Raw genomic sequence first — 26,664 nt, 5'->3', positions numbered from 1 at the left:
AGTCTTTGCTCTGTGTCACTTATTCATGCTTCTCTCTTTGCTGTTCTGTCTTGCTGTAGTCCAGCTTTCTCAGTTTCCCAGTTCTCGTGGTGGGACGTGGTCACCTCTACCAGCTCCCAAGGGTCCATGCTACAGCCCAGCCATCTAGAGAGAGTCTGCCCTCTTCCCCGAATGCAGCATCCCTCCCCAGACCAGTCCACTGTAAGCAGGGGGTAGGTCACACTTTAACATGGAACTTTGGCTGCAACTCTATGGATGGGGTGAGGAAGGATGAATTTCTAGAAAAGCAATAGTAGGAAGATAACCCAAGAGATGTCCATTGCATTGCTAGCAAGAGCCCAGATTCACCCCACAAATGGATAGCAAGCTCAGGGACTCCCGCCATCTTGTAATTCAAGTTCTGACATTGAAGCCCGTAAATACCTACAAATGAAAAGGAGCTGTGAAGGACAGAGAGCGTGTATTTCTGATTCCATGTGGAGCTGTGACCAGATCGGAGTCCCGCACACTCACCACCTCATTCTCAGAGCTTGTGCTGTTGATTTAGTCTTGGGGGCATCACTCTCGACCCAAACCAGGTTTCCTTTCCCCTCTTTGGCCCGGCTCCTCACTAAGTAATATCCACAATATACCAGGGGCTTGCAGCCACAGTGATGAAGCTGCTGCCCCTCGAAAACATTGCTTCTCTACATTATCTCTCAGCCTCCCAACAACCCCATCTTCTAGATGTGGACTTGAGGCTCACAGAGGTTGAGCAATTTGCTAAGGTCATATTGATAGGAAGAAGGGAACTGGGACTGGCTCTCACACATTTCTAGCTCTACAGCCTTTATTTATTTCATAACACTACACTAGTCCCTCCACACAACAACACATCTCAAGACCAGGGTGTCAGCAAGAGAAAACAGGGAAACAATGGACAAGAAAATGGGCCCGTAATTTCTACATTCGAAAAAGGATGTAGAAATGCACGGGTGGACCCGACGTCTGCTGGATTCTTAGTTGCTGTGGCCTCAGGTTGGCTTAGAACTGTGTTCCATAACTGCGGAAGCTCATAGTCCTCCTCTGGATGGGGTGGATTTCCAGGGGGCTTTTGGGCCCATTTTCCCCTTGTCACTCAGGTTCTGTGGCCCATGGGTGCTTTCTACGTGGGACATAGCATTGACCCAGACATGAAAACACATTCCTTTTCTTAGGTAACATCCTGAGCCTAAGTAAAACACATCCACACAAAGTTTTCCACTATTGCGAACATAGTAATCTTCCCGGAGGATGTGGAGGTGGGCTGAAGACGGGTTTCTACCCGTCTACACAGTCAGTCTAAGGTTTGACATTAGTCACTCCCATACTTACATTATCTTATGGTCATCATATCCAGGGACATTTCCACTCACTCCTCACCCCATAGAGTCCCCTCGCCACTCGCCATCTGCAGAACTCCCCTCTCTCCCTCTCCTACCTTTTCTTGAGTGTCAGGGTAAAACACGTGGTCTTCTCATTTTCTAATGCTAATAGCTGCTAGATGCAAACCGGCTCACTATTCTGAGCCTCTCTTATAGTCCCTGGGTGGAACCAGAGCCTCTGCTCGTGGAAAGCCCCCTCCCCTCTCTGCCCTGGGGTCGCTCTCTCCATTCTCCCCAGGTCTAGCATCCTCTGTCCACCTGGAGCTGAAGCCGCTCACATCAGTACCTGCTGTTGGAAGTCATCTTTCTCTGACAGCACTAGCTTGGCCCTCCTGCCTGGAGCCTCCAGAAGCAGCCATCCCTGAGGAGAGAGAGAAGGCATTTCCTCCAGGTGGAGCAGCCAAGAAAAGGTGAGGTGGCAGGACTGAGCGCGGGTGTCCAAGGAGCTGTGGGGAGCGGGGCAGAGCGCACTGTGTCGGGGAAGAGAGATGGAAGACGACGCAGGGCTCTGCCAGCCTGGGAGAGGGCTCCAAGGTCCACGAGGGGGACAGCGGGGGGACTTGTCTTTATCTGTTCGGCCTCTAGTAGAAGGTAGGTGCTGGTCCTTAAACATTTCTGTGACTCAGCCCTAAGCATAGTGTCTGCCTCATGGAGGCAAATGGTAAAGATATGCTGAAGGAATAAGTAAGCAGAGGAACAGATTTTGTCAACTGTGAAAGGGACTTAAGGTGTTAGACAGTAGGTGGGTCCAAGAGGCTGTTTTATAATCCCTGAAGTCCCACTCTGTAGCATTTACCTTAGGATCAGCTCCAGGTTCAGAAAGGCCAGGCCATGCTGCCCACCAGACAGTCCCTGGGGGCTGTAGTTGACTGAGTCCATGGGGTCTGGACTGGTGAGGCCACCAGCCTGCAGGCCCCCTGCGGGAGGAGCGAGCCTGCATTGGTCATCCTTGTATCCCTGGTCCCAGCTCATGCAAGGCTTCAGGAGCTGTGAGGTGTGCCCAAAAGGAAACCCTCGGAAATAGAGATGATTGTGGCCACAAAGTGGCGCCATTGTTCCAGCCAAAGACCTCAGAACAGACTGGGCAGACCGTGTCGCTTGGAACTTTGAACTGAATCCAAACTCCTCCAACATATCTGTCAGGCTCTAATCTCAGTGCAGTGATATATTCTAATCCCATAACAAGGGGATTAACACCACCACTGTAGCCAATTTGAATTGAGAAAATCTGTTTCAGGAGCGAATTCTGAGGCGATTCCTTCCCCAGCCGGCCAAGAAGGGCCGGCATGTCGGTAGGAGCGGGTTCTGCACCAACTGGCGAGCCGGCTTGTAAGCTGAGCTGCTCACGCCGCTCGGGCGGTGCCCACTTACAGAGCCGCACTCCAGCCCCCGCGCGCCATCTTGGTGGCTGTCACAAAGGCAGCTGGAGACAGACAGAACAAGGGTCCCCAAGCTAAATTCCCCTCACTCCTCCCCTGTGCACCAAGCTCTTGGTGTGGGACGCCTCTCTGCGCTTCGCCCCATGTTCACATCTTACCCTTTCTTCAAGGTCCAGGTCCCAAAGAGGCTGTTGGCGTGCCTCCTGCCCCAAAGGGTAAGACCTTCTCTGGAAGCTTCTTCTGCAAGCTCTTCTGATTCAATGGGAACTGACAGATAGGAGAGACCCACCATTTTCTGTACCTGTTTTTACTTGACTCCTCATGGAGGGGGTGATTCCCTTGAGGGCCAACTCCACACCTTGAGCTTGTAGCGTTTCCTGCACGCGGGGAGCACCTGGTAGTTATTTGTGGCTGTTGAACAGCAAGTGGAACACGCTGCCGTATTTAAAGGGCCGGAGGTGTTTAATAGCAGAGCCAGAAAAGCAGAGTTCTGTGAGGTGTTTCTCTTGTTCTCAGAGAGCTGTAGGTTGTGACCCAACAGTGACTTTGTGAAAATCAAGATAAGAATAGACGCATTTACCGAGTGCCTGCTAGATAGTAGTCACGGTGTTCTGCATTCACACATGGACTTCATTTAGTTTCCCCAACAGCCCCAGGAGGCAGCATTTCCGCTTTCCACGTGGGGGAAAGTGAGGCTCAGGAAGTTAAGTAACACACTTGAGTGTCTAAGTTAGTGCTGGCCAAGCTCTGCGGGGTTGACGGTGGGGTTGGAAAACCCAACCTGTTTTCCTGGACCCCTGTCCGTAGGTCCCAGGCCCACAGTCCCTTTGAGACTCATAGGGACTCATGTGCTGGGGCCATGATGGCTACACTTAATCCGCTCTGACTCTCGAGGGCATGGAGGCAGCGTGGCTGGGGCAGTGGCCTGGTGGATGGCCAGAAGCAGCGCATCTTGGGTACATTGGTTGCAGTGAATCCCTCCAATTGTCCTCCAGTAAGAACCAGAGGAGGCCCAAGGCACAATGTATTTGCCCAGGAGGACATGTGCAAACAAGGCGCTGCCATGGCCTGTTTGTTTTGATCTGGGGGTCACCTGGGGGACTTCCCTGCCCCCAAATAGCCCCCTCTCTGGCGTATTGTGGGACCCTGAATCTCACCATTAGTTCTCATTTCCTTTACGTTTATAGTGTTTTTCAGCCTCTCAACATCCTCCATGATCTATCAAACCTGGCAAATGATGAGTTGAGGGCCACGTGGGAGGAGGAGGGGTGCCTGGAGGTGGCAGGGAGTTGGGGCCAGACTTGACTGTTCCCTTCTGCTTTCGTGACTGGGATGAGGCCAGCAGGCAGGCAGGAAGGCAGAAAGCCACCGATGCAGAGAATCCAGCTTTTGGATTTGGACCACAAAGACTTGAGGACCCTGCTTTTCACCTGTTCTCTGTACCCTGGCTCCCTGAGGCTGCCGTTCCTGCAGCTGGAGTCCCAGATGCTGTGGTCTGTTAAGCAAGCACAGCAGGTATTGCTAGCGAGAAGTGATGCAGGAGGGAAGACAAGTCTGCAGCAGAATCTTCACTCAGCTGAAGATGCTGCAATGGAAATGCATTTTCTGGGCAAATGAAGTCTCTGGCTTGTCACTGAGTGTTTCCTTGGTGAGAAAAAAGCTAAAAGGGCCTGCTTGGCTGCCTGCAGGAACAGTAGGAAGCCCCCAGTTGGTCTCTGTCGCTGGAAATTCCCTCTGCAGAGGATAAGGCCTTTCATCCTACTACTAAAAGTTAAGCTAAGGCTGCAAACCCTTGGGAGAGTAAATTCCTGATCCTTTTCTCCCGAGAGTCCACTGCTATGGAGGAGAGCCTCGAAATGTGAGGACCCTGAGCAGATGGGGACAGTAGGCAGGTGTGGCAAGGCAGGCCGAGGCATCAGGGACGCCCTTGCACTTTGTAGGTTTCATGAGTGTCCCGTGGGTTGGCCTCCTTTGCATGGATCTGACGTGTGTGCGTGTGACGACTCAGCTGCAGCCTTGCTTGTTTAGTAGCTTTCCGGGTTCCTTTCCTAGGGTGGCTCCAAACTTGGCTGGCTTTCTTTGGCTTCAGAAAGTCACGTAGACTTTCTCTGAACTGGGCTGTGATAGGCTGGATAATGGTCCTCAGAGATATGCAGGCCCTAATCCCTGAACCTGTGAATGTTCCCCTCTGTGGAGAAAGGGTCTTCGCAGATGTGATTAAGTTAAGGGTCTTGAGATGGGGAGATTATCCTGGATTGTCCAGGTGGCCCCTGAATGTAATATCGAGTTTCCCTAGAAGAGGAATGGAGAGGAAGACTTGGCTACCGACAGAAGAGAGGAAGGCTGTGGGACAGAAGCAGAAGGAAGCAGAGTCAGAGTGAGAAGATACCGGCTTTGCAGATGGAGGAAGGTCCCATGAGTCAAGGAATGCAGCTGCAGAGGCAGGAAAAGGCAAGGGATTATCCCCTAGAGCCTCCGGAGGGAATGTGGCCCTGATGACACCTTGGTTTGGCTAATGAAACCATCTTGGACTTCCAGAACTGTAGGAGAAGAAATGTGTGTGGTTTAAGCCACCAAGTTTGTGGCAATTTGTTACAGCAGCTGTAAAAACCTCATACATGGGCTAAGGGGAGAATTTTCATCCATGGGACCCTGGCCTCTAAGGAGCTTTCAATTTAGGAGGTGAGAGGAGACCCACAGAAATCTTTGAATGCTGACTGTGCACCATATTGTTTCCCATCCCCTTCAGTTAGCAGGGGCGTGGAGCAGCGGGAGCAAATGGGTTTGGGCTCAGAGGCCCCAGTCCAAGCCTGGTGCTGCCGCTGATCATCTGAGGGACCCTGAGAGCATTGCTTGAACTCTGGAATGCCAGTGGCCACATTGTAGAGTGGAGCTAAGAGTGCAGGCTGCTGTGAATGTTAAATGAAATCAGGGCTGTCATGATGTCATGGCCAGCTCGGTGCCTGGTCCATTAACCTTCAATCCCTCATCCTTCTCTCCACAGAGTCGCCCGGTACCAGTGTTCTGAGTACCTGGGGAGGTGATCGTGAATTAGTAAAATTCTGAATTCTACGGTTTTTTTGGGGGAAAAAACCTCCTCATTTCACATATGGGGAAACTGAGGCTCAGAGAAATTATGAAACCTGCTGGGGTCACACTACAAGTCAGAGCCTGGCTGTAACTTTGGCCCCGCCAGCCTCTTGTGGGGACACCTGTGCTCCTTTCCTATGCTGTCAGTCACCAAACCCTGACTAGCTCTTGGCCTCTATCCGTCCTCCCTCCCGTTGGTGGAAGGAGACAAGCTGGGGATTAGGCACACATAGAGAAACTAAAAGAAGATTGTTATTCTGTGAGCGTGGCGTGGGCTTCACTGGCACGAGGTGAGTGGACTCTGGAGTTTTAGTGACGTAACCCGCTGGAGTGTAGGAATAATGGCATTTAAAAGCAGAGCCCTGAGGAGGCTGGAAGGACAAAGTCTCCATTTTCCTTGACTACAGATGAGTTCCTTTATGTGGATAAAAACACCTAACCCGGAAGGATCCAGAGTGGTGTGTGTAGCGTACATGTGTGCATGCACGTAACCAAGGAGGTGTGGGTGAGCATGTGTGTGCAACGTCTGTGTGAGCTGGCATGTGTACTGTGTCCTCTGTTACCTTGGACTAGGCAGCCTTGAAAGCAGAGCCTGAGACAAGGGTTTGTGTGCAGGAAGTTTATTTTGGTAAGTGATTCCAGGGGACGGGAGAGGGGGACTGAAAGAAGTGAGAGAGAGCAGGTGGGCAAGCCAGTCCAAGGGCATGCATCAAGCTGGTCACTGCTGCCAACACGGGCTCAAGCCTGCTCACACCCTCCCTGGAGCTGTCCTGGACGCGCCCAGAGTGGTCCACCTGAGGGGCGGGAGAGGAGTCCTTATCGGGCAGTGTCAACAGCCTTTGCCATTCTTGCCTGGCTCATGCTTCAGAGTGGTGACTACGTCACAATGGGTGGTTCACAGGGCAGGCAGAGAAGTCTGGGGCAGGAGAGAGACACGCAGCTAGGGAGTCAGTGCTTGCAGCTGGCGGCTGCCGTGATGGGCGGAGTGAAAAAGGAGGCAAAGAGGATGTGAGATGAGGCACAGGAGGTGTCTGATGGCTCCTCCTACCAGAATGTTCTCTTTTGTTGGTGTTGGAACCTCAATCCTGTATTGTTGGTAAAAGCATCTTCCACACATTGCAGACCACAGGTAGAGACCTGATGGGTTTTGTCCAAGCTTAGGGAGCTATTCAGAATGTTTCTTACATAACTGATGCATCAAAGGAGTGACATTGGGCAAGGATCTCGGATGCGTCATACGCTGTGCCAGAAGAAAGCACGAGGAGATGAATATAACATGAGTTCCTGTTCTTAAGAAGATGTCACAGCAGAGCGAGGGGGCTGGCTTGTGACAATCTGATGGGGGTTAAAATTTCAGCTTCTCAACTATTGACTGTGTGGACCTGGGAGCGCCGCCCCGCTTGTCTGAGCCTCAGTTTCCTCTTTGGCGAGATGGGAATAATGATAACCTCTCCAGAGGTATGAAATAAGAATTAAATGACACAATGAATGTAAAGTGCTTAGCCCAGGCCCTGGCACAATATACACACTAAAAATGGTGGTGACAAGAAGCTTACCTTCAAGGGGGAAGATATCAATACATAGATGATTCCAGTGCTTATGCTAAGTGCTACCCACGTCAGAGGGACGCAGAGTGAGGGCAGAGTGAAGGCTTCCTGGAGCAGACTATGTAAAGACAAGTAGTTGATACAACAATTCACAAAAAGATGAAATAACGTGGATATTTTTAATGTAAAATTTAGTAAAGTCAATTGAGAAACCATTAGATCCATAGCAAGTTCAGAAGTCTGAATGCTTAAGATATACACCAAGAGGTTATGTGAGAGAAGGTGTAAGATAACAAACCAATATGCCTTGTTTCTAGGCAGGAGGAGATGATACTCCAAAGATGGCAACTCTCTTCCAATTATTTTCTAAATTCGACAATTCACATTCATTGTTAGTGTGAGGCTCGTTGCTGCTCCACTATCAGAGAGAAATTTGGCAAAATGTCCCTATCACACCTTTTGATCTAGCAACTCCACTTTTAGGAATGTATCCTTCAGCAATACTGAAATGAGCTCGAACATGTCCAAGGTTCATTGCAATAGTTTTGTAAGTAGAAAACTGGAAACCGTGTAAGGGTCCTTCGATGGGGAACGATGGCATCAGATTATGGGCTGCAATTTAAAGGCAAACGAGATGCTGTCAGTGTGCATGTGTTGGCAGGGAGGTTTCCTAAGGCATTAAGTCACAGGATAATATGTGGAGTATGATTCCAATTACGTAGAAAACAGTACGTGTATGTGAGTGAAGAAATGAGCCTGGAAGCTCACCAGTTACCCTGGGAATTGGGGCAAGATTAAAGAGGGACTTAATTTTTTTCAAATGAAGGAATATTATGTTTGTTAATGTAAAAAAAACGTGAAAAGGAATAACAGGTACATCTTCTTTATAGAAACGTCCCAATATAGTTTCGATATATAATTGTTCAAAATTTGATTCTTAAGTGACTCTACTAATTTGGGGAAAATAGCATAGTCATCAAGTAAAACCCTAAATGAAGGTATTCATTTCTATTTTTCTTGACTTATGACTCAGTATTTAAAATATAGCTCTTTGTCATGGTCATCGAATATCGGTTTTTCTGTTTTCTTATACTTTTAGATTGATTTCCCTATTCCTGTAAAAATCAATGTTTGGGTGACTTATTAAAGTTTTATGTTCTTTAACGTTCCTTGATCTGTTATAATTTTTTCCCTTTTACGTCAATAATGCTTGAGGATGCTCTTGATTTTCACATTTCACTTTACGTCCTGCTGTACTGTGTGAATTTGTTAGTGACCTCTCAGCTATGCCACGACATCTCTGAGTCTTTGTCTTAGCTGATGAGCCTGCACTCAGATTTGGGGGCGTTGATGCAGATTGCTTCGCCCTAGTTCTCGCAGAGTCCCTGGGCAGTCTCACGGTTGCAGCTGGGTGGGCATTCAGGGCCTCCCTCCCACCTCACCTTCCCTTCTTTTTACCATCTGTAGGGTCACGCCCTTCCTGGGGGCCCTGCTGGAGAACCTTGAGTCTTGTGCAACCTGAGGGAAGAAGCTGAGAGCTTTGGAATCTTCCAGGGAGCCCCCGAGACAAGCAAGGCTTTCTCTTCTTGTATCAACAGCATTATTGTGATGGGCCATCCTGGTTTTGATCTCTTCTCCAGGAAGGGGGTAGGTGGGAAGGAGAGAAGGCCCAGAGAGGAAGAGCAGACCTCCTCTGCCACAGCTTATGGCAATGTAAAGTAAAGATGAGCAGGAGGTTGCCAGACTGAAGAGGGGGTGGGTGGTCCAGGCCAAGAAGAAGGTCAGAGAGAAGGAACAATAGGCGGTGGGCTTGAGCAAGCCAGGGCCCCTTCTCCCCCCACCTCCACCTGCCTCAGCAAACGCCTCGGTGTACACCTGTCGGGGCCACCTTGTCAACGGTTGTAGATCTCGACTTCACAGGGTTTCTCTCTTTGCCTCAGGTCCTTCATCTATAAAATGGGGCTAATGCTAGTGTATGTCTCACTGGATTATTGGGGGATTTGATGAATTAACATTTGTAAAGTGCTTAAAGAGGGGCCTGGGGAGCTGGGAGGACGGTAGAGTGTATGTATTATTATTATGAACAATCTGTGGCCTTTATTTATTTATTTTTTTGCCATTTCCTTACACGTGAATTACCTGTTTTTAAATTTTTTTAGAAAATGTTCTTTTCAGTTCATGGAGAGAAAAGAACCTGTCAACTCTGTATGTTTAAACAACAAAGTGGTTTTATTTCAGAAATGGTCACTATTATTCTGTCCCGGCCAAAGCTTTCGGGCAGTTGTTTTTCAATTGGGTTCATCTGATCCAGTAAAAGGTTGACCGGCCTCTGAGTACATGTTCTTTTTGCTGGTTTTTCCTTTCATTGGAGACTCAATAGTGCCTGGCTATCAGTGGGCCTCGGAGTGGCCCCATGTAACCTGTTGAAAAAAACTAGATTTAGTACGGAGGGAGGCTGTCCCCACAATGTCCAGCCTCCTGCTTCTGTGGGCTCTGGGCGGGCCTGGCTGAGTAAGACAGTGGAGGGTAGCCTGCCAGCAGGGTGTGCTGGTAAACTGGCTGGGGTGGAGGAGAGGTGTGGGGTAGATGGGGCGGGGGTGGGGGGGTGGGAGCTGTGATTTGTAGCATTGCTGATTGCGGTGCGTAAGCTCCCACCATGGCTGATTTCACTCTGCCTACATGGGGTCCCTGAACAGAGTTCGGGGGAAGGGATGAGCATAATCAGCTCCTGCAAGCTGGTGCAAGCCAGCTCAGGCCACCAGCACCTGCCAGGGAAGGACCTGGATGGGACAGAAGAAACCAGACTCCTATAGCAAAGGGCCTGGGTCGGGATGTTCTTGTGGGGCTGTCTTTCCAAGCAGTGGATGTTGGAGGAGTCAGAAGAGAATTAGCATTTGCTGGGCATCTCCTGAGTTGGTTCCGAGCTAGGTGCTTTGCAGACATTATCTCATTTGATCTTCGTAATGACATTGTGAGTCAGCTAACTTCAACCCCATTTTCATATGAGGAGACAGAGCCTCAGAGCTGTTAAGTAACTTGCCCAAGGTGACACAGTGGCAGAGCAGAGATTGAGACCAGTACCAGTGAAAGCATAACGACCCCTGGGGTTGAAAGCAGTGGAGAATAGCGCTAATGAAAAAAATTGCAGGTCATTCTCTAGGGATGAATCCGTTTTAACTTCGCTCCATCACTCGGACATAAAAATCATGGATTTAAGGCCCGGGAGGAGCCTTTATTTAACTCAACCCCTCATCAAACAGATGAGGTAAGTGAGCTAGAGCTGCTTTATTTCAGTATGAAATAGGGACACCACGAGCACGTGTGTGCAACAGTTAGGAAGGTGCTCCGTGCTCTTGGAAGGGAGAGGCGATCTTACTTTCCCGGGCCCCTGCCCTCAAGGACAAGAGGCAAGGGCATCGGTGCCCTGTCTCTGGGGAAACAGTGATTCCTGGAACCAGGATTGAAATGAACCGATGGGAGGAGGTGCATCCTTTCTTCTCTATGAGGCCTTCCGCGTGGGCTCCTGGGACCTGGACTGACACCTGAGGAGAGGGACACTGCCTAGGGATGCTGATGATGTCACACCTGCGGGCAGGCCATTCACCGGAGCACGTTCCCAGGCCCGCATCCGAGGAAGGCTGCCTTTGCGAACAGTCCCCCGCATTGCAGTCCTTCGTGGTTTGGCCGACATGTCTGTGCAGAGGGCGTGGGGAAGATTCCAGCCCTCATCTCGCATTTCAGCCTGTGTTTGTTAGGGAGGAACTGAAGGGGGACCTTTCAAACCTGCTGTCCGTCTGCTTTGATGCCCTCTGCGAATGTGACGGACCAGTCCTCGGGTCAGATGGCCCATGTTACCAGGCTCAGGGTCACCATGCCTTCGAGGGCCTGCAGGCGCATCCCTGTCGCGTCCTGGGTCCAAGGGCAGCGGGCTCCCTGTCTCTGCCTGTGGCCCGTGTGCAAGCTCCCCTGGGCAGAGCCTGCCCCCCCACCCTCCCCCCAACGCCGTGTTCTCTCCACTCCAGGGGGTTAAGTGGGCGAGATCATTCTAATGGTGGAGGCATAAAATAGGGGCTCAGTGAAGATGAATAGAATTAGCTTTTCCTCCCATGGTGCCTTTTGGGGGGTTTTGCACATACCCCTATGAAATCTGTGCCATGCTCTCTGGTTTATTTACTCCATTCTTTTAGGCATTTATCAACAGGAATTTATGTGCCAGGACGCGGCTGAATTCTTAAAGATCTTGGAGGTGGGGCTCTTCCCTCCTCACTTGCCTCCCCACGGCCCTGCCTCTCGGCTGGTTACACAAGAGTACTCAGTACAGAGTTATGTGTGTCCTGGTCTTCTGGGGTCCCGTCGGGTTAACCCTGTCCTCCCAGGGTGGCCTCAAGCTCCGAGTTACAGGCTCAGAATCTGTGGTGCCAGGTTGTGTGTAGTTCGCTCCTCACCCACTGCAGACATTAGATTTGACTGTGAATCTCTAGTATTTCAAAAGATTCAGGCTTAATGACCCAGCTCTGGCTCATGTCCATAAAAGTCAGGGAACCTTAGCGAAGACAGAGGCAGGGCAGGCTGGGAGATCCATGGAGAAATGGGGCTCAGAGCAGCACAGGAAGAGGGAAGTTGGGAGGGGGGAGGACTGGCCACCTCTGTCCTGGTTGCCCGGAGTCTGAGCTAACACAGAGCAAGGGGGCAGGCGAGCCAGGCCTCAGCAATGGAGGGACCTCCCTGTCTCCCGCCAGAACAGGGAGCGGGGCTTTGCGTGGAGCCGGAGTCATTTCTGTTCCAGTGAAAGGGTGACTTGTCCAAGTGGAAAGGAGGGAATTACCAATGTGTGAAGCCCTCGGTTTCTTGAGGCAGAACCTCCGGGAAACAGCTGCTTGGGGAACCCTCGCAGCCCAGGCTGGTCTGAGGAGGGCCAGGCTCCAGGGCCCGCAGACCTGAGTTCAGACTCTGGCCTGGCCACCCTGTGGCTTTATGACCGCGGGTAAACTCGTCACCTCTCTGACTGCCAGTTTCCTTTTCTTTAAACTGGGAGCAGGAACACCTTTCTGGGGCTGTTGTGAGGACTACACAGGGGCTGTTTTTGAAAGGCCTGGCACAGAGCAGAACTTTGATAAATGCTGATCCTCCTTTTCTCATCCTTAATTAACGTTTATTTCTGTGCTAACTGGTCTCCAAAGATGGCGCCCAGTGAGCCGGCCACCTGACGTCCACACCTTGCGTCTGGGCTGGCTGTGGCTAGCTCTCGACCAGCAGAGGCAGTGGTAGTGGTGCTATGTGATTCCCAACGCCAGGTTACCAGAAGCGAAGCCTCGCAGCTTCCCCTGGGCCTCCTGGAGGTTGGGCTCTCGGGGATCGGCCTCTCAGAACCCAGCTGCCATCATTACGTGGAGAGGGCATGTGCAGTCGCTCTGGTCCACAGCGCCAGCTGAGCTCCTAGGCAGCCGCCAGCACCGACTGCCAGCCATGTGAGCGAGCCGTCTTGGACATTCTACCCAGTCAAGACTTCAGAGGGCTCCAACCCATGCACTGTGTGAGACCCCAAGTGAGAGCCCTTCAGTCGCCGTAGAACCAAGATAATAATTATATACAATATATAATATTACTATATATATATATGTGTATATATATATATATATATATATATATATATATATATGGTTTTGTTTGGAGCACTATGTTTTGCTTTGGTTTGTTTAGGAACTATCTAGATCCAACCTTGTCATGTGGAAATTCCATCATGACTGACTTGTTTCTTTGGGTTGGATAGTAGGCCATCTGGAATTCCCCTTTTAGGATGCGGTGTCCATCTCTCCCGGGGTTTTACTGGGGTTCGGGTCCAGCATAGTCTGAAGGGGAGGGGAGGGGCTGGGCAGAGAGGACAGCTTGGGGATTCTGAAGCCGGGCTCTGGGGGTCCAGAAAGCAGCTCAAGTGCCGGACTCAGTTCTCAGGCTCAAGGAGGCCTCGGCTTCTACAGGGTGAGCGCCTGTGGTGAGCCTGTGCTCCTGGGGGAGCAGAGGCCACTACACCCGTCTTATAGATGAGTGCATGGAGGCTCAGAGACGTGAAGATGTGACTTCACCGGAGGCCACAGAGCCAATGAGAGCAGGGCCAGGCTTTGTGCTTATTTCTGCCTGATTCTGAAGCTGGGTCTCTTTAAGCTGAGAATTAAGCGTTTTCTGGGGTGAGTTCTTTCCCCATCCTGAGAGCTGCCGTTTGGCACCAGAGACCTGCCACTCATGTTTAGGGGGTGGAGGAGTGGCAGTTTCCCCTAAAGGGCCATAATCAGGGCTTGCCTATCCACTCAGAGGCCTGTGGTTCCAGAGCAAAGTCAAAGGTCTTCCCTCAGCTAAACCTCCAACCCGAGCCCAGGTCACTGTTTTGCCTGGAACCCCAATTTCCAGGGAGGCAGACTAGGGGTCTGTGTCTAGCAGGGGCAGGTGCCCGCGGGGGCTGGGTGGGGGCCTGACTGCTGCCTGACTATGCTGGGCCTCTGTCTACTGCCTTTACACGTGGCCACTGCTGTCACCAGAATCCCGTGCATGTTCGAGCCTCTTCGCCAACGGGGGAAATGGACTTGGAGAGGCTTAAGGTGGGAAGCATCTGGGCGCCTCCTCTCCCCGAGACAGGAACACATTTCCCTGCTCGCAGCCTCGGCCTGCCTACTTTATCTCCGAGGAACTAAGAAGATGTGCTTCGGCCCAGACAGCTTTCAACCGCAGCCCGCTGTCCGAGGGCCTGTCAAACCCTCCCTGCCTGCCTGCCTGGCTCTCTGCAGAGACAGCATCTCCCTTGGGTCCAGGAACAACCTCCTTCTCCACAGCCACACCCATGGGCTGCCTCAGGCTCAGGAGAGCTGTTGGTCACCGTCGGCAGAGGGAAGGGCCTGGCTCCCCCAATGGCAGTGTGGGACCCTACCCTTGTGATGGGCTCTCACGTGGGGAGGGGAGTTGAGGGTTACTATGGAACAGCCCCTCATGGGGGCAGGCACGGTTCCAGGCCCTTTGCTAACACCGCTTCCTCTAATTCTCATGACAAGTCTATAAGTTGATGGTATTATCCCCATTTATAGGTTAGGAAACTGAGGCTCAGAGATGGTAAGTGACTAAGGTTCTCTTCAGTCATTCATTCATTCACAACTATTACCACCTTAGTTTGGGTTCCCTTGAAGCAGAGCCTGATGCAGGGGTTTGGGCACATGTGCCCTCGGGAGAATCACATAAGCAAGTGGGGATGCAGGACAGGCAGGGAAAGGGCTGAGCAAGGGCAAGGTTTCAGGGGCAGTATTGTCTGGGGCTAAAGCACTGAGGGGGCTCCGGAGTGTAAATAGCATCACAGAGTTGCCCCACCCTGAGACAGGGGTGCTGTGCTCTTGGACCTCTTTATCAGCCAGTCACAGCCCCGCTGAGGTTGGTGATGTCACCTCCCGGAGTCTCTGGGTGAGGCGGTTCCTGTCAGCCAAAGACCATTCTGGAGATGGTCACCTGTGTAAGCTCTTGGCACCAGCTCTTGCAGCAGGAGCCGGGAGCAGGTGTAACTGACACTCCAGGGTGACCAGCCATCTTGATTGCCCAGGACTGAGGGTTCCCGGGATGCAGGATTTCAGTGCTAAAACCTGGAAAGCCCTGGGCAGTCCAGCACTAGCTGTCCACCCTACCTGGCAGTAAAGGGGATCCGAGTCGGGTACCAACCTGGTCTACTACTTTGACTGAGGGTCTAGAGGTATGAAAACTCCTCTTGGTAATGGGGACGTGGTGGCCAGTGGTGAAAAGACATGGTCCCTGCCCTCAGGAGCCCAGAGTCCAGCTGGGGAGACCTGCAAAAATGACAATGGCTGCACTGAGTGGAAGGAAGCATGGGGGATGCAGAGAAGGGACCCTCTGCTAGCTCGGAGGGGCGGAGCATGGGGAGGAGGACAGGGGAGGTGATACCCAGTAAGGATATGACAGGTAAGACGACTTAGCCAGGCGAAGAAGTTGGGAGAGCAGGGGAAGAGGAGATTGTAATTTGGGAAATTGCAGATGTAAAAGATAGAAACCCAACTCAACTGCAGAAAAAATATGAGATGTCCAAGGTGGACATCATGTGTTAGTTACCTAATGGTGAGAAACAAATGACCACAACACTCACTGGCTGAAAATAACAAACACTGATTATCTCACAATTTCCGAGGGTCAGGATCTTGGGAGTGGCGTAGCTGGGTGGTTCTGGCTCGGAGTCTCTCATGAGATTTTAGACAAGACATTGGCCGGCATCTGAAGTCTGGACTAGGGCTGGAAGAGCCACTTCCCAGACGGCTCACTCACACGGCTGTGGGCAAAGGCCTTCATTTCCTCTCCGGCTGCTGGCAGGATGGCTCGGTTCCTCACCACGTGGACCTTTCTGTAGGGAGGCTTGAATGTCCTCTGACACGGCAGCCCGCTTCTCCGAGAGCAAGTCACCCAAGAGAGGGCAAGATGGAAGCCACAATGCCTTTAAGACCTGCCCTCAAAGTCCCGCTCTGTGTTTTCTACCCCATTCTATCCGTTAGAAGGAGTCGCTAAATCCAGCCCACGCACAAGGAGAGGGGAATTCGAGTCCGTCTGTGGAGGGAGCAGTGTCAAATTTGTGGGCATATTTGTGGACACCACAGCGGGTTTGACTGGATCCAGGGATGAAAACGAGCTCTGGCATTCTCTCTCAATCTCCCTCTCTCTCCTGCTTCCTTTTCTGCTTCAGCTCCTCCAGCTAATGATCTCTCCACATTGGCGGCAGGAGGAGACGATGGTTTCTGGCAGCCCCTGGTGTACATTATTTCAACTCCCTGACCAACAAGGTAAGACCCACTTCTCTTCATTTAATAAATCACAAGAGAAGACCCCGATTGCCTTATGTGGATCACTTGGCCGTACCTGGACCAATTTATTTCCAAGGGAAAGCCGTTCTCTGGTTGGCTGGCCTGAGTCACATGTCCCTTCTTGTGTCTAGAAAGAAAGAGTGTTGTGATCATTGGTTCACGTGATAATGCTGAGGGCGGAAAGCTCCCCCTAGACCACGATTTCTGTTCAATGTGATGGAGGCAAAGGGGACAACTCCTGTAAACTGACAGGTAAGGAAAGAATGTTGTCCATCCTGGCCAGCCAATCTGTGTTGGGGGTTAGAGCGTTGGTTGGAGGTGAGGGAGCTGGAGGCCGCAGTAAAAGACGAGGCTAACGAGGGGCCGAGGGTGTGATGTAGGGGGCCTCCCACGCCACGTCAGGGGCCGATATCTGTGCTGAAGCAAAGGGCATTAGAACAAGTGCATGACGTGATCGCGTCTCTTTGTAGAAAGATTACCCTGGCGGTAATGTAGAGTCTGGATCAGAGGAGCCCGACTAGAGACAAGAATGCTGGCTCAGAAACCATTTTAGTGATACAGTCGAAAAAAATCATTTTAACAAGGATTTTAAACGTCATGACACATTCCACACATGGTGGAATTGTAGTAACTCTTGTTCGGTGACCGGGAGATTACTGGGCAGGCGAACTTTCTATCCCTTTTCACCAGGGTCTTTGTTAGAAATGCCTTGGCTACCTCTGTCCCTCATTTACTCAGTGAATGTTTGTGAGGCACTTAGATGAGGCCATGGTTAAGCCAAAGGAATGAATTTCTAATGATAAACTATCAGGTATCTTGGCAGGTTGATGGGGAAGATATTTTTCGGTAAGAAGAATAACTATCCCTTTGTTCTATGTTCAAAACTACTTCATCCCATGACAATTCAATGTGAGGACCTCTGCTTTTCATGTGTTTTTTGATTTCATCCTCACAGCACTTACCGGTTATGCTCTCCTGCATGAGCACCAAGGACCTGGCCACGTGAGTGTGACCATCAGACCCCGGCAGGGGTCAACACCGGTCATAGGCCTGCAGAGCTGGGCCGAAGAGCAACGCCGATCACAGCAGGAACAGCAGTTTTAGAAGCTCCAGGCGCTAAGTGTTCTACACGTGTTATCTTCCTTGACTCTCCGAGCAGCTCTGGAAGGTAGGTACCATTACTGTCATCATTTTGCAGCTGAGCAAACTGAGGCTCAAAGACGTTGAGTAAATCGCTCCAGGTCACAACTGAGAAAGCGGTGGTTTTGAACGTGGGTGATGTGGCTTCTACTCTCCGCTCTCTCTGCTCTGCTGTGTGGACTTTCATGAACACGCCGCGACCCAAGCCAAGACCAGGAGCCTCTGGGTGGGCGGCCCGGGCATCTCCGTGTACTCTGTGGAGCTGGCAGGTGGGTACTATTGTGGACTCGCCCTGGGAACGATTTGTTCTCCGTGAATCTCCAGCAAGGTCAGGATTTCAGCTGCCACTGCTCTGGGAAACATCTTACAGGAAACAGCAAAGAAAAGCTTGGCCAAAAAATGCAGCATATTAGAGCAGGAGAATATATAGAAGCCCCCTTGTCCACAGGGAGCGCATTCTAAGACCCCCCATGGGTGCCTGAAACACAGATAATACCAAACCCCATGTATACTGCACGTCTTTTCCTGGACAGTCATGCAGTCGCTTAACGACAGAGGTTTGTTCTGGGTAACGCGTTGTTAGGTGACTTCGTCATTGTGCGAACATCATAGTGTGTACTTACACACACCTAGGTGCTATGGCCTCTACACACCTAGGCCGTTTGGTACCAATCTTCCGAGACCCCCATCGAATATGTGGGCTGTCCTTGACTGCAGCGTTGTTACATGGCGCGTGACTGTGCATACATATCTATGATAAAGTTTAATTTATAAATTAGGCACGGTGAAAGATTAAGAGCAATAACTAATAATCAAATGGAGCAATTATAACAAGATACTGTAATAAAAGTTACCATAGCTCTTAGCCACCTCAGCTTACGATTATTTTCCTTTCCTTATTCAGCTGAGAACCTTCACCTTTTCTCTTAAAGGAAGCACTTTACGGCTGCCCTTTGGCACATCTGAATTGCCAGCATCACTACTCTTGTGCTTTCGGGCCATTATTAAGTCAAGTAAGGGTGACTTGAACACAAGCACTGCGATACTGTGACCAGTGATCTGACACCCGCGAGGACCACTGCGTGACTAGCAAGCGGACAGCGTGTACAGTGTGGATACACTGGACGAACGATGATTCACGTCCCAGGCAGGAGGGAGGAGGATGGTGTGGGATTTCATCACACTACTTAGAACGGCACACAATGTAAAGCGTATGAATTGTTTATTTCTGGAATTTTCCATTTACTATTTTTGGACTGTGGTTGACTGCAGGTAACTGAAACTGGAAAGAGAAACCAAGGCTCAGGGGAGATTGCTGTATAGCATAACAGCATGTATTTTCTCTCTGCATCTTCATACAGGTGCTTGTGCATTTCGAGAAGGGGCTCTGACAACATCCCTGAGTAGAATCCTGAAAACGTCCAATCCAAGCGTGGTCCTTAGGAATGCCGTTTTCCAGGATTTCCAGTTCCCTGCCTTCAAGGGCATGGTGGGGTTGCACCGCACCTGCCTCTCTGAGGTCAGGTGTGGCCATGAGCATTTGCCAGGGGAATCTGAGTGGAGGTGACATGTCTCACTTCTGGGGTAAGCCATGCTCACTCTGCCTCGGTGCCCAGAGAGGCTGCAGTGGCGCATGCTCTGTCAACCGTGTCTCAGAGCAGCCAAGCGCTGGCTGACCTATGATAGGCATGCAGTGAGAGAGAGGTACACTCTTCTTAGTGTGAGCCGTTGATTTTAGGGTGGGTAGTTACTAGATCATAATCTGGTGTGTCATGGCTGATGCTTCAAGTCTCTGTTCAACCCAAAGAGCCCCGTCCCTCTGTTGAAGGACTTCCCCTGGGTCTCTACCTGGGGTTGATCTAAGGGACAGGTTTGGAGACCACTGCAGCTGGATTTGGAAGGGACCCATTGCTGACCTCAAAGTCACATTGACCAAAGTATATTAAAAATGGAAAATTGAAATTCGGAGAGTAATGGCACTTGATAGATGCATGGAGATTTAATTTTTCAAAGACTTTCCACATCTATCAAAATTTTTCCCCAGAATAACAACAAAAACAATACGTGACAGATTCCATTTCCCAATGTCTACCGTCTCATTTGCTCTTCTGCAATGCGACCTTGCCATCCTCCATCAAGAGGTGAAGTTGATGTCTCAATCCTTGATTCTAGGCTGGACTGGGACTCCTTTGACCAGTAGAATAAATCCGGCAGAAGTTATGCTGTGGTGGTTCTGGGAGTAGCTCTGAACTGGCTGGAAGCTTCTGCTTCCTGCCTGCCTTATTCAGGCTCTGGGATGAGACACCATGTGGAGAGAGAGAGAGAGACAGAGAGAGACAGAGACAGAGAGAGAGAGACAGAGAGAGAGAGAGAAGGAGAGAGATAGCAAGAAGTATCGTTGTGCCAAATGTGCAAGTGAAGAGGCATACTGGGAAATGGAATCTCGAGCCCCAGAGGCCCAGGGCTAAGATGAACGACCCAGCTGGGTCCTTCCCCAAATCCTTGACCCACACAATCATGAGTGAAATAGATGGTTGGTTGTAGCCACTACATTTTGCAGTAGTATATTATGCAGCACTAGATAACCAAAGCATCGAAACAACAGTAAAACCTGGGAGGGATGTCAGGCAAGACTTATTTTCTTATTTTAAAGATAAGACAACTGATGGTCATGACACTGAGTCCTGTTCCTGGGATCGCGGTGCTCCTTGGTGGAATAGGAAGGACTAGAACACACGTGTTCTGATTGTCAATCTAGCTCAGGGTTTTTCCACCACAGAAGACATCCTGGCATGTAGGATGTTTGAGGCAAACCTTGCAGAGGCTCTAGACGAGAGGAAAATGAAGGCCAGAGGTGGAGGGCCTTGCTTATGGTCACATGGGGAGTTGGGCCGCTGACCAGACAATCTCCGTCTTCTGACTCCGGGGTTCAGTGCTCCGCCCTACAGCTTCTGATTCCTCCATTATCTGAGAGAAGAGCCAAATTGCTTGAAAATTAAAATGCGTTTTTGTTGCCTTCTTTTCTTGGTAATATCCTGTAAAAGCAAACGATAATTCTCAGGGGGATGTTAAATAAAAAGCTGTAAAACTACCTCCTTGCCACAGGCTGAACATTTGAAGGGAGATTTGCCGAGGAGGAGCCATATCGTTAGAGCCAAGGGAGCCAGGAGAGGAGGAGACTGCAGTCTGTTCCCACTGCGGGAGCCCCCGCCAGAGAGACAGCCCTGGCCCAGAGCGTCCCTGGCCAGTCGTTCTCTCTAAACAGGAACATCTCTATTGACACGCTTAATATAGAATGCGTAACACTTTTATATGTAATTTACATAGTTGGTATAACCATTTTATTGAACAATTTAAAGTCCCATCACTGTCTTCCAATACGTTCTGTCAGATGTCTTTCTCTCCCTATAATGTTACCTCTAGAAGATTCCATAGATTTCTGGTCACTTCTCAGTTATGAGAGCCCTGTTTCCAGGTATTAAAAGGTCCAGTCAAATCTAAACAAAAACTTCTTTTTCACGTCTCGCTTCCTCTCTCCTCCAGTTTAGAAGGATCTAAGCTTGGAGACCTGCACCAAGGGCACGTGACTTTTTCACTCTCTCACTGTCCTTCTACAGCCCTGCTTCCGTCTCCTGTTCCCTCTACTTTAGCCCCCAAAGGTGCATCCACAGCCCCTTACTGATGGATTTTCCCGACCTGGCAGACACTGCTTTTGAGTAGGATTCCATCACGATGGCTCCAACCCACTAACTTCTGTGCCCACTTGATACATGGGAATCACATACATCCTTGCCCCATCTAATGGTGCCCATGCAGCCTGCCCAACTCTGTCCCAGCTCTCTGTGCCCTGACATTATGAGCAGCTTCTTCCAGGTTGTGCCCTCATAAGTTTCCAGGCAGGAATTAAACAGGAGTCTCTAGGCCCACTGCGGCACAAACTCCCAGAAGAAATTGTCAAGTGACTGAAGAACGCTCACCATTGTATGGGTTAGCTACTGTGTGATAATGCCATGTAACAAATCACCTTCCAACTCAGAGACGTGCAACATTAAGCCCCTATTCTCACAGTCATGGGCTGCAGCTTGACTGATACAAGTTGACCTATCTGGGCAGCTCAGTTTCCAGTGGTGTTCTGGTTGGTGTTGGCTTCTTGCTGCTAGTTGGGCTCAGGTTTGACCCATGTGTGTTCCTTCTGGGCCAAAGCTGAAGGGGAAGCAGCTACCCTGGGGAAGCTACACCCGGGAGACGACCGAAGGGCTAGAGAACAAACCAAATGATGCACGCACACTTTGAACCTCTGCCTGCACCATGTCTGCTGATATCTCCTTGGCCAGAGCGAGCCCCCTGACTGAGTGCAGAGTCCACACAGGAGGAGGGCGTGGGGATACTCTGCTCATGACGGGCCAAAGCAAGTAACGTGGCCAAGCCCAACATCAGTGGGGCGGGAAAGAGCCCTCCCACGGAGAGGGTTGGTTGGAGGGAATGTCTGCTCCATAGAAACCTAGTTTGCCACTGTCATTGAGACGGGATTCACTTTCTGCAACTCAGCTTCTCGCTGGAGAGCAAACTGCCAGCCTTCCTTCTTGCGGGCACCCCCAGTCTCTCCTCTTCCTCCCTTGAGGGGGTCACTCCGTCCCCTCCACTGTAGAGGGGTGGGGACCAGCTCTCTGATCCTACTTTATGTTCAGCGCACTCTGAGTGACCCATCCTCTCGTCTAGCCGAGATGGAGCAGTGGCTGCTATTTGAGTGATACTATTAAATTGTAATAACTTTAAAATGTTTTCAACTTATTTCCTTTCTGATTATCAAAGAAGTATATTCTCTTTTGAAAGGAAAGGAAAAGCATAAAGATGCAGAAAAAGATTTTCCCTACAATCCCACCACCTAAAGGCTTTTAGAACAAACGTTGGTGTCATGGCTCCCACTTATACAACTATTGCCTAGTCTGCGGTAATGGAGTACCACCCCGTGGTGGAAACTTCCTGAATTGCAGGTGAGCAGTCATTTTCAAAGGAAGACGTGGAGAAAACGGAGCAATAGGTTTGTTCACTTTCATTTCAAGACAGAAGCCCTTGGAAGATGAAGGAAGGAGAGGGGAGGGGTTGGACAAAGCACAGGCTTGGAATCAGAGGAGGAACACAGAGGTGATGGAGAGGCCTTTGATAAGGTTCATTTATTTAACTCTCGTGCTGTCAGGCATCCCTGTTTGTTACTATTGTTAGATTTCATCGTGTTTTCACTGGCTAAAGTGTAGTAGGTTGAAGACGGTTTAAACCTGCTTTTTTGATTGAGTAGCAGTTGGGAGCAAATTGAAACATAATCTCCCCCAATTTGAAAATCAGGCAAAACTATTTAATCTTTTTATCTAACTTTAGATTCTGTGACTTTAAGAGAGCAAGATAAAAGAAACAATGACAAAGAAACTCAACCAAAACCCTTCTCTTTGAGTGGGAGGGTGTGGGTCTGGAGAATTGGAAAAGTGGCCGAGAGCAGAGTGTGTGACCCGGGGACCCCAGAAATGAGATGTATTTGCAGAAGCTAAATAAAGGGGCCCTTGGTTTGGCATGATTCTCTTCTGTTTAAATTGTGCTCTAAAAGGTTTCCACTTTAATTATATTAGTTACCGCAGGAGGCCAACTGCTCAGGCATTGCCTAGGCAACCGTCTGTGATGGATGCCTCCTCTGGACTGGGGGCCAGGGAAGGGCGGCTGGACCGGAGCGGGGATTTCTGACCTTGTCAAGTCTGAAGGTCTGCCTAAATGTCAAAATATTTCTGGTACCTCCACTGGTGGGTGCTGGTGCTTTTAGTAACCCTTTGTATTTTGCGTTTGTTCTTTGCCACAGCAAATTCCTACGTCTGAAAATGCGAGCTTGCGCATGGGGTGGGTGCCGCTATTTCCTCGGGCTGCGCACAGTGCGTGGGCGCAGGCCGATTCCTGGGCCTCTTCGGTTGCTCTGTGACCCGCACGCTGGGCCTCTCTAGGCCAGGGGATCTCTCTAAGCTGTTCACGGTGGTGATGGTGACAGGCCTTCCAAAACCAGCCTGGAAAAAAGTGCCAAGAGCCCACCTCACTGTCATCTCAGGACAAAATAACTGAGCTCCGAGAGAGGTGAGTTCCCCTGACTGCGGGGCCTCTGGATCTGGAGCCCGGACCTCTGCAGGGCATCAAGCTGGGATTAGGGGCTTCTCGGCTCCGCTGAAGTCCTGTGCCAAATCCGTGTGCATGTGCTTTTTGCCAGGGTCTGTCACTGTTCCAGATTCTTAAGGAGAGTCCAGGAACGTGGAAGAAGTTCAGAACTGCTCTGCCTGTGAAGAGGCAGGGTGCGTCAAGACTCAGCTGGATGGAAGGATGGCAATGGCGTGGGTCATCCTTGCCATTGTAGCAACAGGTCTCAATTACTGAGCGCCCGCCGCAGGCCGGGCACTGTACCTGAGCCAGTGGGGCGTATTGTCATCCTAGACCCCTGTAGTCTTCGTGACCATCCTCCCAGTGGGTGTTAGCAAGCCTTTTACAGGGTAAAGTCCTGAGGCCAGAGTGTAAATACCTGGACAGGGTCCTACAGAGAGCGAGTGGCAGAGACAGGACCCGGGCCCAGGTCTGGGTGCTCTCTCTGGGGCATCACCCTGGGAGGGTGACAATTGCTCCAATGAGGTGTCCTGCTGGGAATCCTTGCAAATGGGTCAGGGACTCGACCTTCCCATCCCGGCTGTCCCTGGAGGGCTGGGAGAGAAGACCTTGTATTCAGAGTTGGGGCCAACCCATTGAGAAAATCCAGTCTCACAGGCGAGGCCTGAGGTGAGGTCCCTCCAACCCGACAGGTGGATTCTCACCTTGAAACCCAGAGGGGCCCTGGGCTCATGCCCAGAAAAGCCGGATCTTTCCTTTCTCTAAACCCCAGCCATTTGCTTTGCCCACACGGACCTGCAGCTTTTTTTAAGCTGGGGAGCAAACACTTTAGTTCGGGACTCTGAGTGTCTGCGCTTGGACGTCAGCGGCCTTTCTGTTACAGTTCTTTGTGGGGGGATGGGCACAAAGGCCTCTCCTGAGATGCGGCAATGATGCAGGGGGAGGGTCTGTCTGGACCTTACGCAGCATCTTGGTGGGTGTCTGTGCCTGGGCAAGGACCTGGTCCCTCTTTTCTGTCCCCAGTGCCGTCTGGCTAGCTCCCCTCCCCTCCACAGTGCTCCTTGGTGTTGCCTCCTCTGGGAGCCTTCCTGACTCTGGGGAGCATCTTGGGCCTCCTCCCACCGTGACCTGCCCTGTCCTGCATGCTGCAGTCCTCTTCACATGGTTTCCCTCCAGCAGGTGTCGGGGGGTTGTGTCTCCCTCAGCTCGGTGTCCCCAGCCTCAGCATAGTGCCTGGAGCTAAGTACTTAGTAAGGTGCTGCTGAGGAAGGCACAGTTTTCCAGCTGAGGAAGAGCCCTGATCTGAAAACAATCAATGGTGAAGGGAAAGCACATTGTAAGTGGCAGAGCCCCTCCTCCAACCAGCTTAAGCCGCAAGGGAGGATTCGAGATGGGAGTGGATCCTGATCCAGACTCAGAACACCGCCAGGCCCCCTCCGTCTCCCACCTCAGCTTCTCCTGCCTTTCAGTGTCGTTCTCAGACTAGCTCTCCATGAGACAGGGCACAGCGTGAGGGAGGGCAGAACCCTCACCCATCACTGCCTCCAGGGCAGGGGCTGTGGGCTATCTCAACCTCTGTGTACCACTTAGGAGCTGTGTGACCTTGGGCAAGTTACTTAACCTCTCTGTGCCTGTTTCCTCACCAGTAAAATGGAGATAATCATAGTGCCTGCCTCACAGGATTTTCGTGAGAATTAAATCAGCCAATACATGTAAAATGCTTGGTCCAGTGCCTCGAATATAGTCATAAATGTTAGTTATTACTATTATTATTCATTTTCAGCTCAACAACCCATGTATGCTCCTCCTTAGTCACAGGACAAACTCAAAATCTGCTTTTCGTTGACTCCTATAATCTGGCCACAAATCCCCATCCAAGCTTTTCACTTACCAAAGAGGAAAAGCCCGCTCCTGTGTATTTCTCCACTCTCGCACTCCTGCCACACTTCCCTTCTGACGCTTCTGTCACCAAACGTGTGGGGATTTTCCTCACACCAAGCGATTCCCCGCAACCCCCGCTGGGCGTCCTGTAACCCGCTTCAGTTCTGACACTCTCTAGCTGGAGTCAGCGCCAGATCCCACAAGTTAAAGGCTCACCCACAAGACTGTCCCCACTTCAGACGCCAGTCGAGAGTCCCGGGTTGTCACCTGTTCCTCTGACTGACTGGCTACACATCAGGGCCCTCACAAGTCCTCTTTGGTTTCTTTCATTTGCTAGAACAGCTCACAGGACTCAGGGAAACGCTTACCCACATATCAATCAGTTCCTTATATAATAAAGGAGATGATAAAGGATATAGATGAACAGCCAGCTGGAGGGATCCATAGGGCGAGGAATGGAAGCATCTCGAGCACAGGAGCTTCTGCTGTAGAGCTGGGGGGCACTACCCTCCCGGTACGTGGACCCAGAAGCTCCCCGAACCCCACACTATTGCGGTTGTTATGGAGGCTTCATCACGTCGGCACGATCGATCATTAACTCAACCTCCAGCCCCTCTCCCTTCCCAGAGGGGAAGCTTCGAATCATGGTTTGGTGTCTCTGATGACCAGCCGCCATCCAGGAGCCCACCAAGAGTCCCTCACTGGAACAAAAGATGTTCCCATCACCCGGGAAATTCCAAGGGCTTTAGGAGCCGTGTTTCAGGAACCAGGGTCAAAAATCAAATATTAGAACAAAAGATGCTCCTAGCACTTGGGAATTTACAAGGGATTTAGAAGCTCTGCGTCAGGAACTGGGGTCAGAGACTAGATGTTGGAACAAGAGATGCTCCTAGCACCTCTGTTTACAAGGGTTTTAGGAGCTCTGTGTCAGGAACTGGGGCAGAGACGGCTACCCGTATTTCTTATTGTTTCACATGTGTGTGTATATGTGTGTGTGTGTGTGTGTGTATGTGTGTGTGATGCACTGGTCCAGCCTCTACGCCTTTGCTCATGCTCTGCTCCTGCTTGGTCTGCCCATTGCTCATTTCTCCACTCTTTTAATTCCCTTCAATTTTCATGACCCCAGGGGTGTTCCACTCCTTCCATGAAACCTGGCCTGGACACCAAAGCCCGCACGGGGTAGAAGCTGATTTTCTCCCGGGGTCTCATGTGTGGAAGCCCATGGAGGGCAGAGTGGCCCTATTTGCTCCAAATGCCC

At 50.7% G+C, this 26,664-nt stretch overlaps 1 long non-coding RNA gene across 1 annotated transcript; it reads left to right on the top strand.

The window, feature by feature from the left end:
* Positions 1 to 16,136: 16,136 nt before the first annotated feature.
* On the top strand, positions 16,137 to 17,424 carry LOC139076213 (uncharacterized). Its single transcript, XR_011527591.1, has 3 exons — positions 16,137 to 16,235; positions 16,388 to 16,508; positions 17,212 to 17,424. It is a non-coding gene; the product is annotated as an uncharacterized lncRNA (long non-coding RNA).
* The last annotated feature ends 9,240 nt before the right edge of the window (positions 17,425 to 26,664 follow it).

This window comes from Equus przewalskii, chromosome 15 (assembly GCF_037783145.1).
Source record: "Equus przewalskii isolate Varuska chromosome 15, EquPr2, whole genome shotgun sequence".
Classification (NCBI taxonomy): domain Eukaryota; kingdom Metazoa; phylum Chordata; class Mammalia; order Perissodactyla; family Equidae; genus Equus; species Equus przewalskii.
The sequence above is the reverse complement of the archived record's forward strand: the minus strand, read 5'-3'. Positions and strand labels throughout refer to the sequence as shown.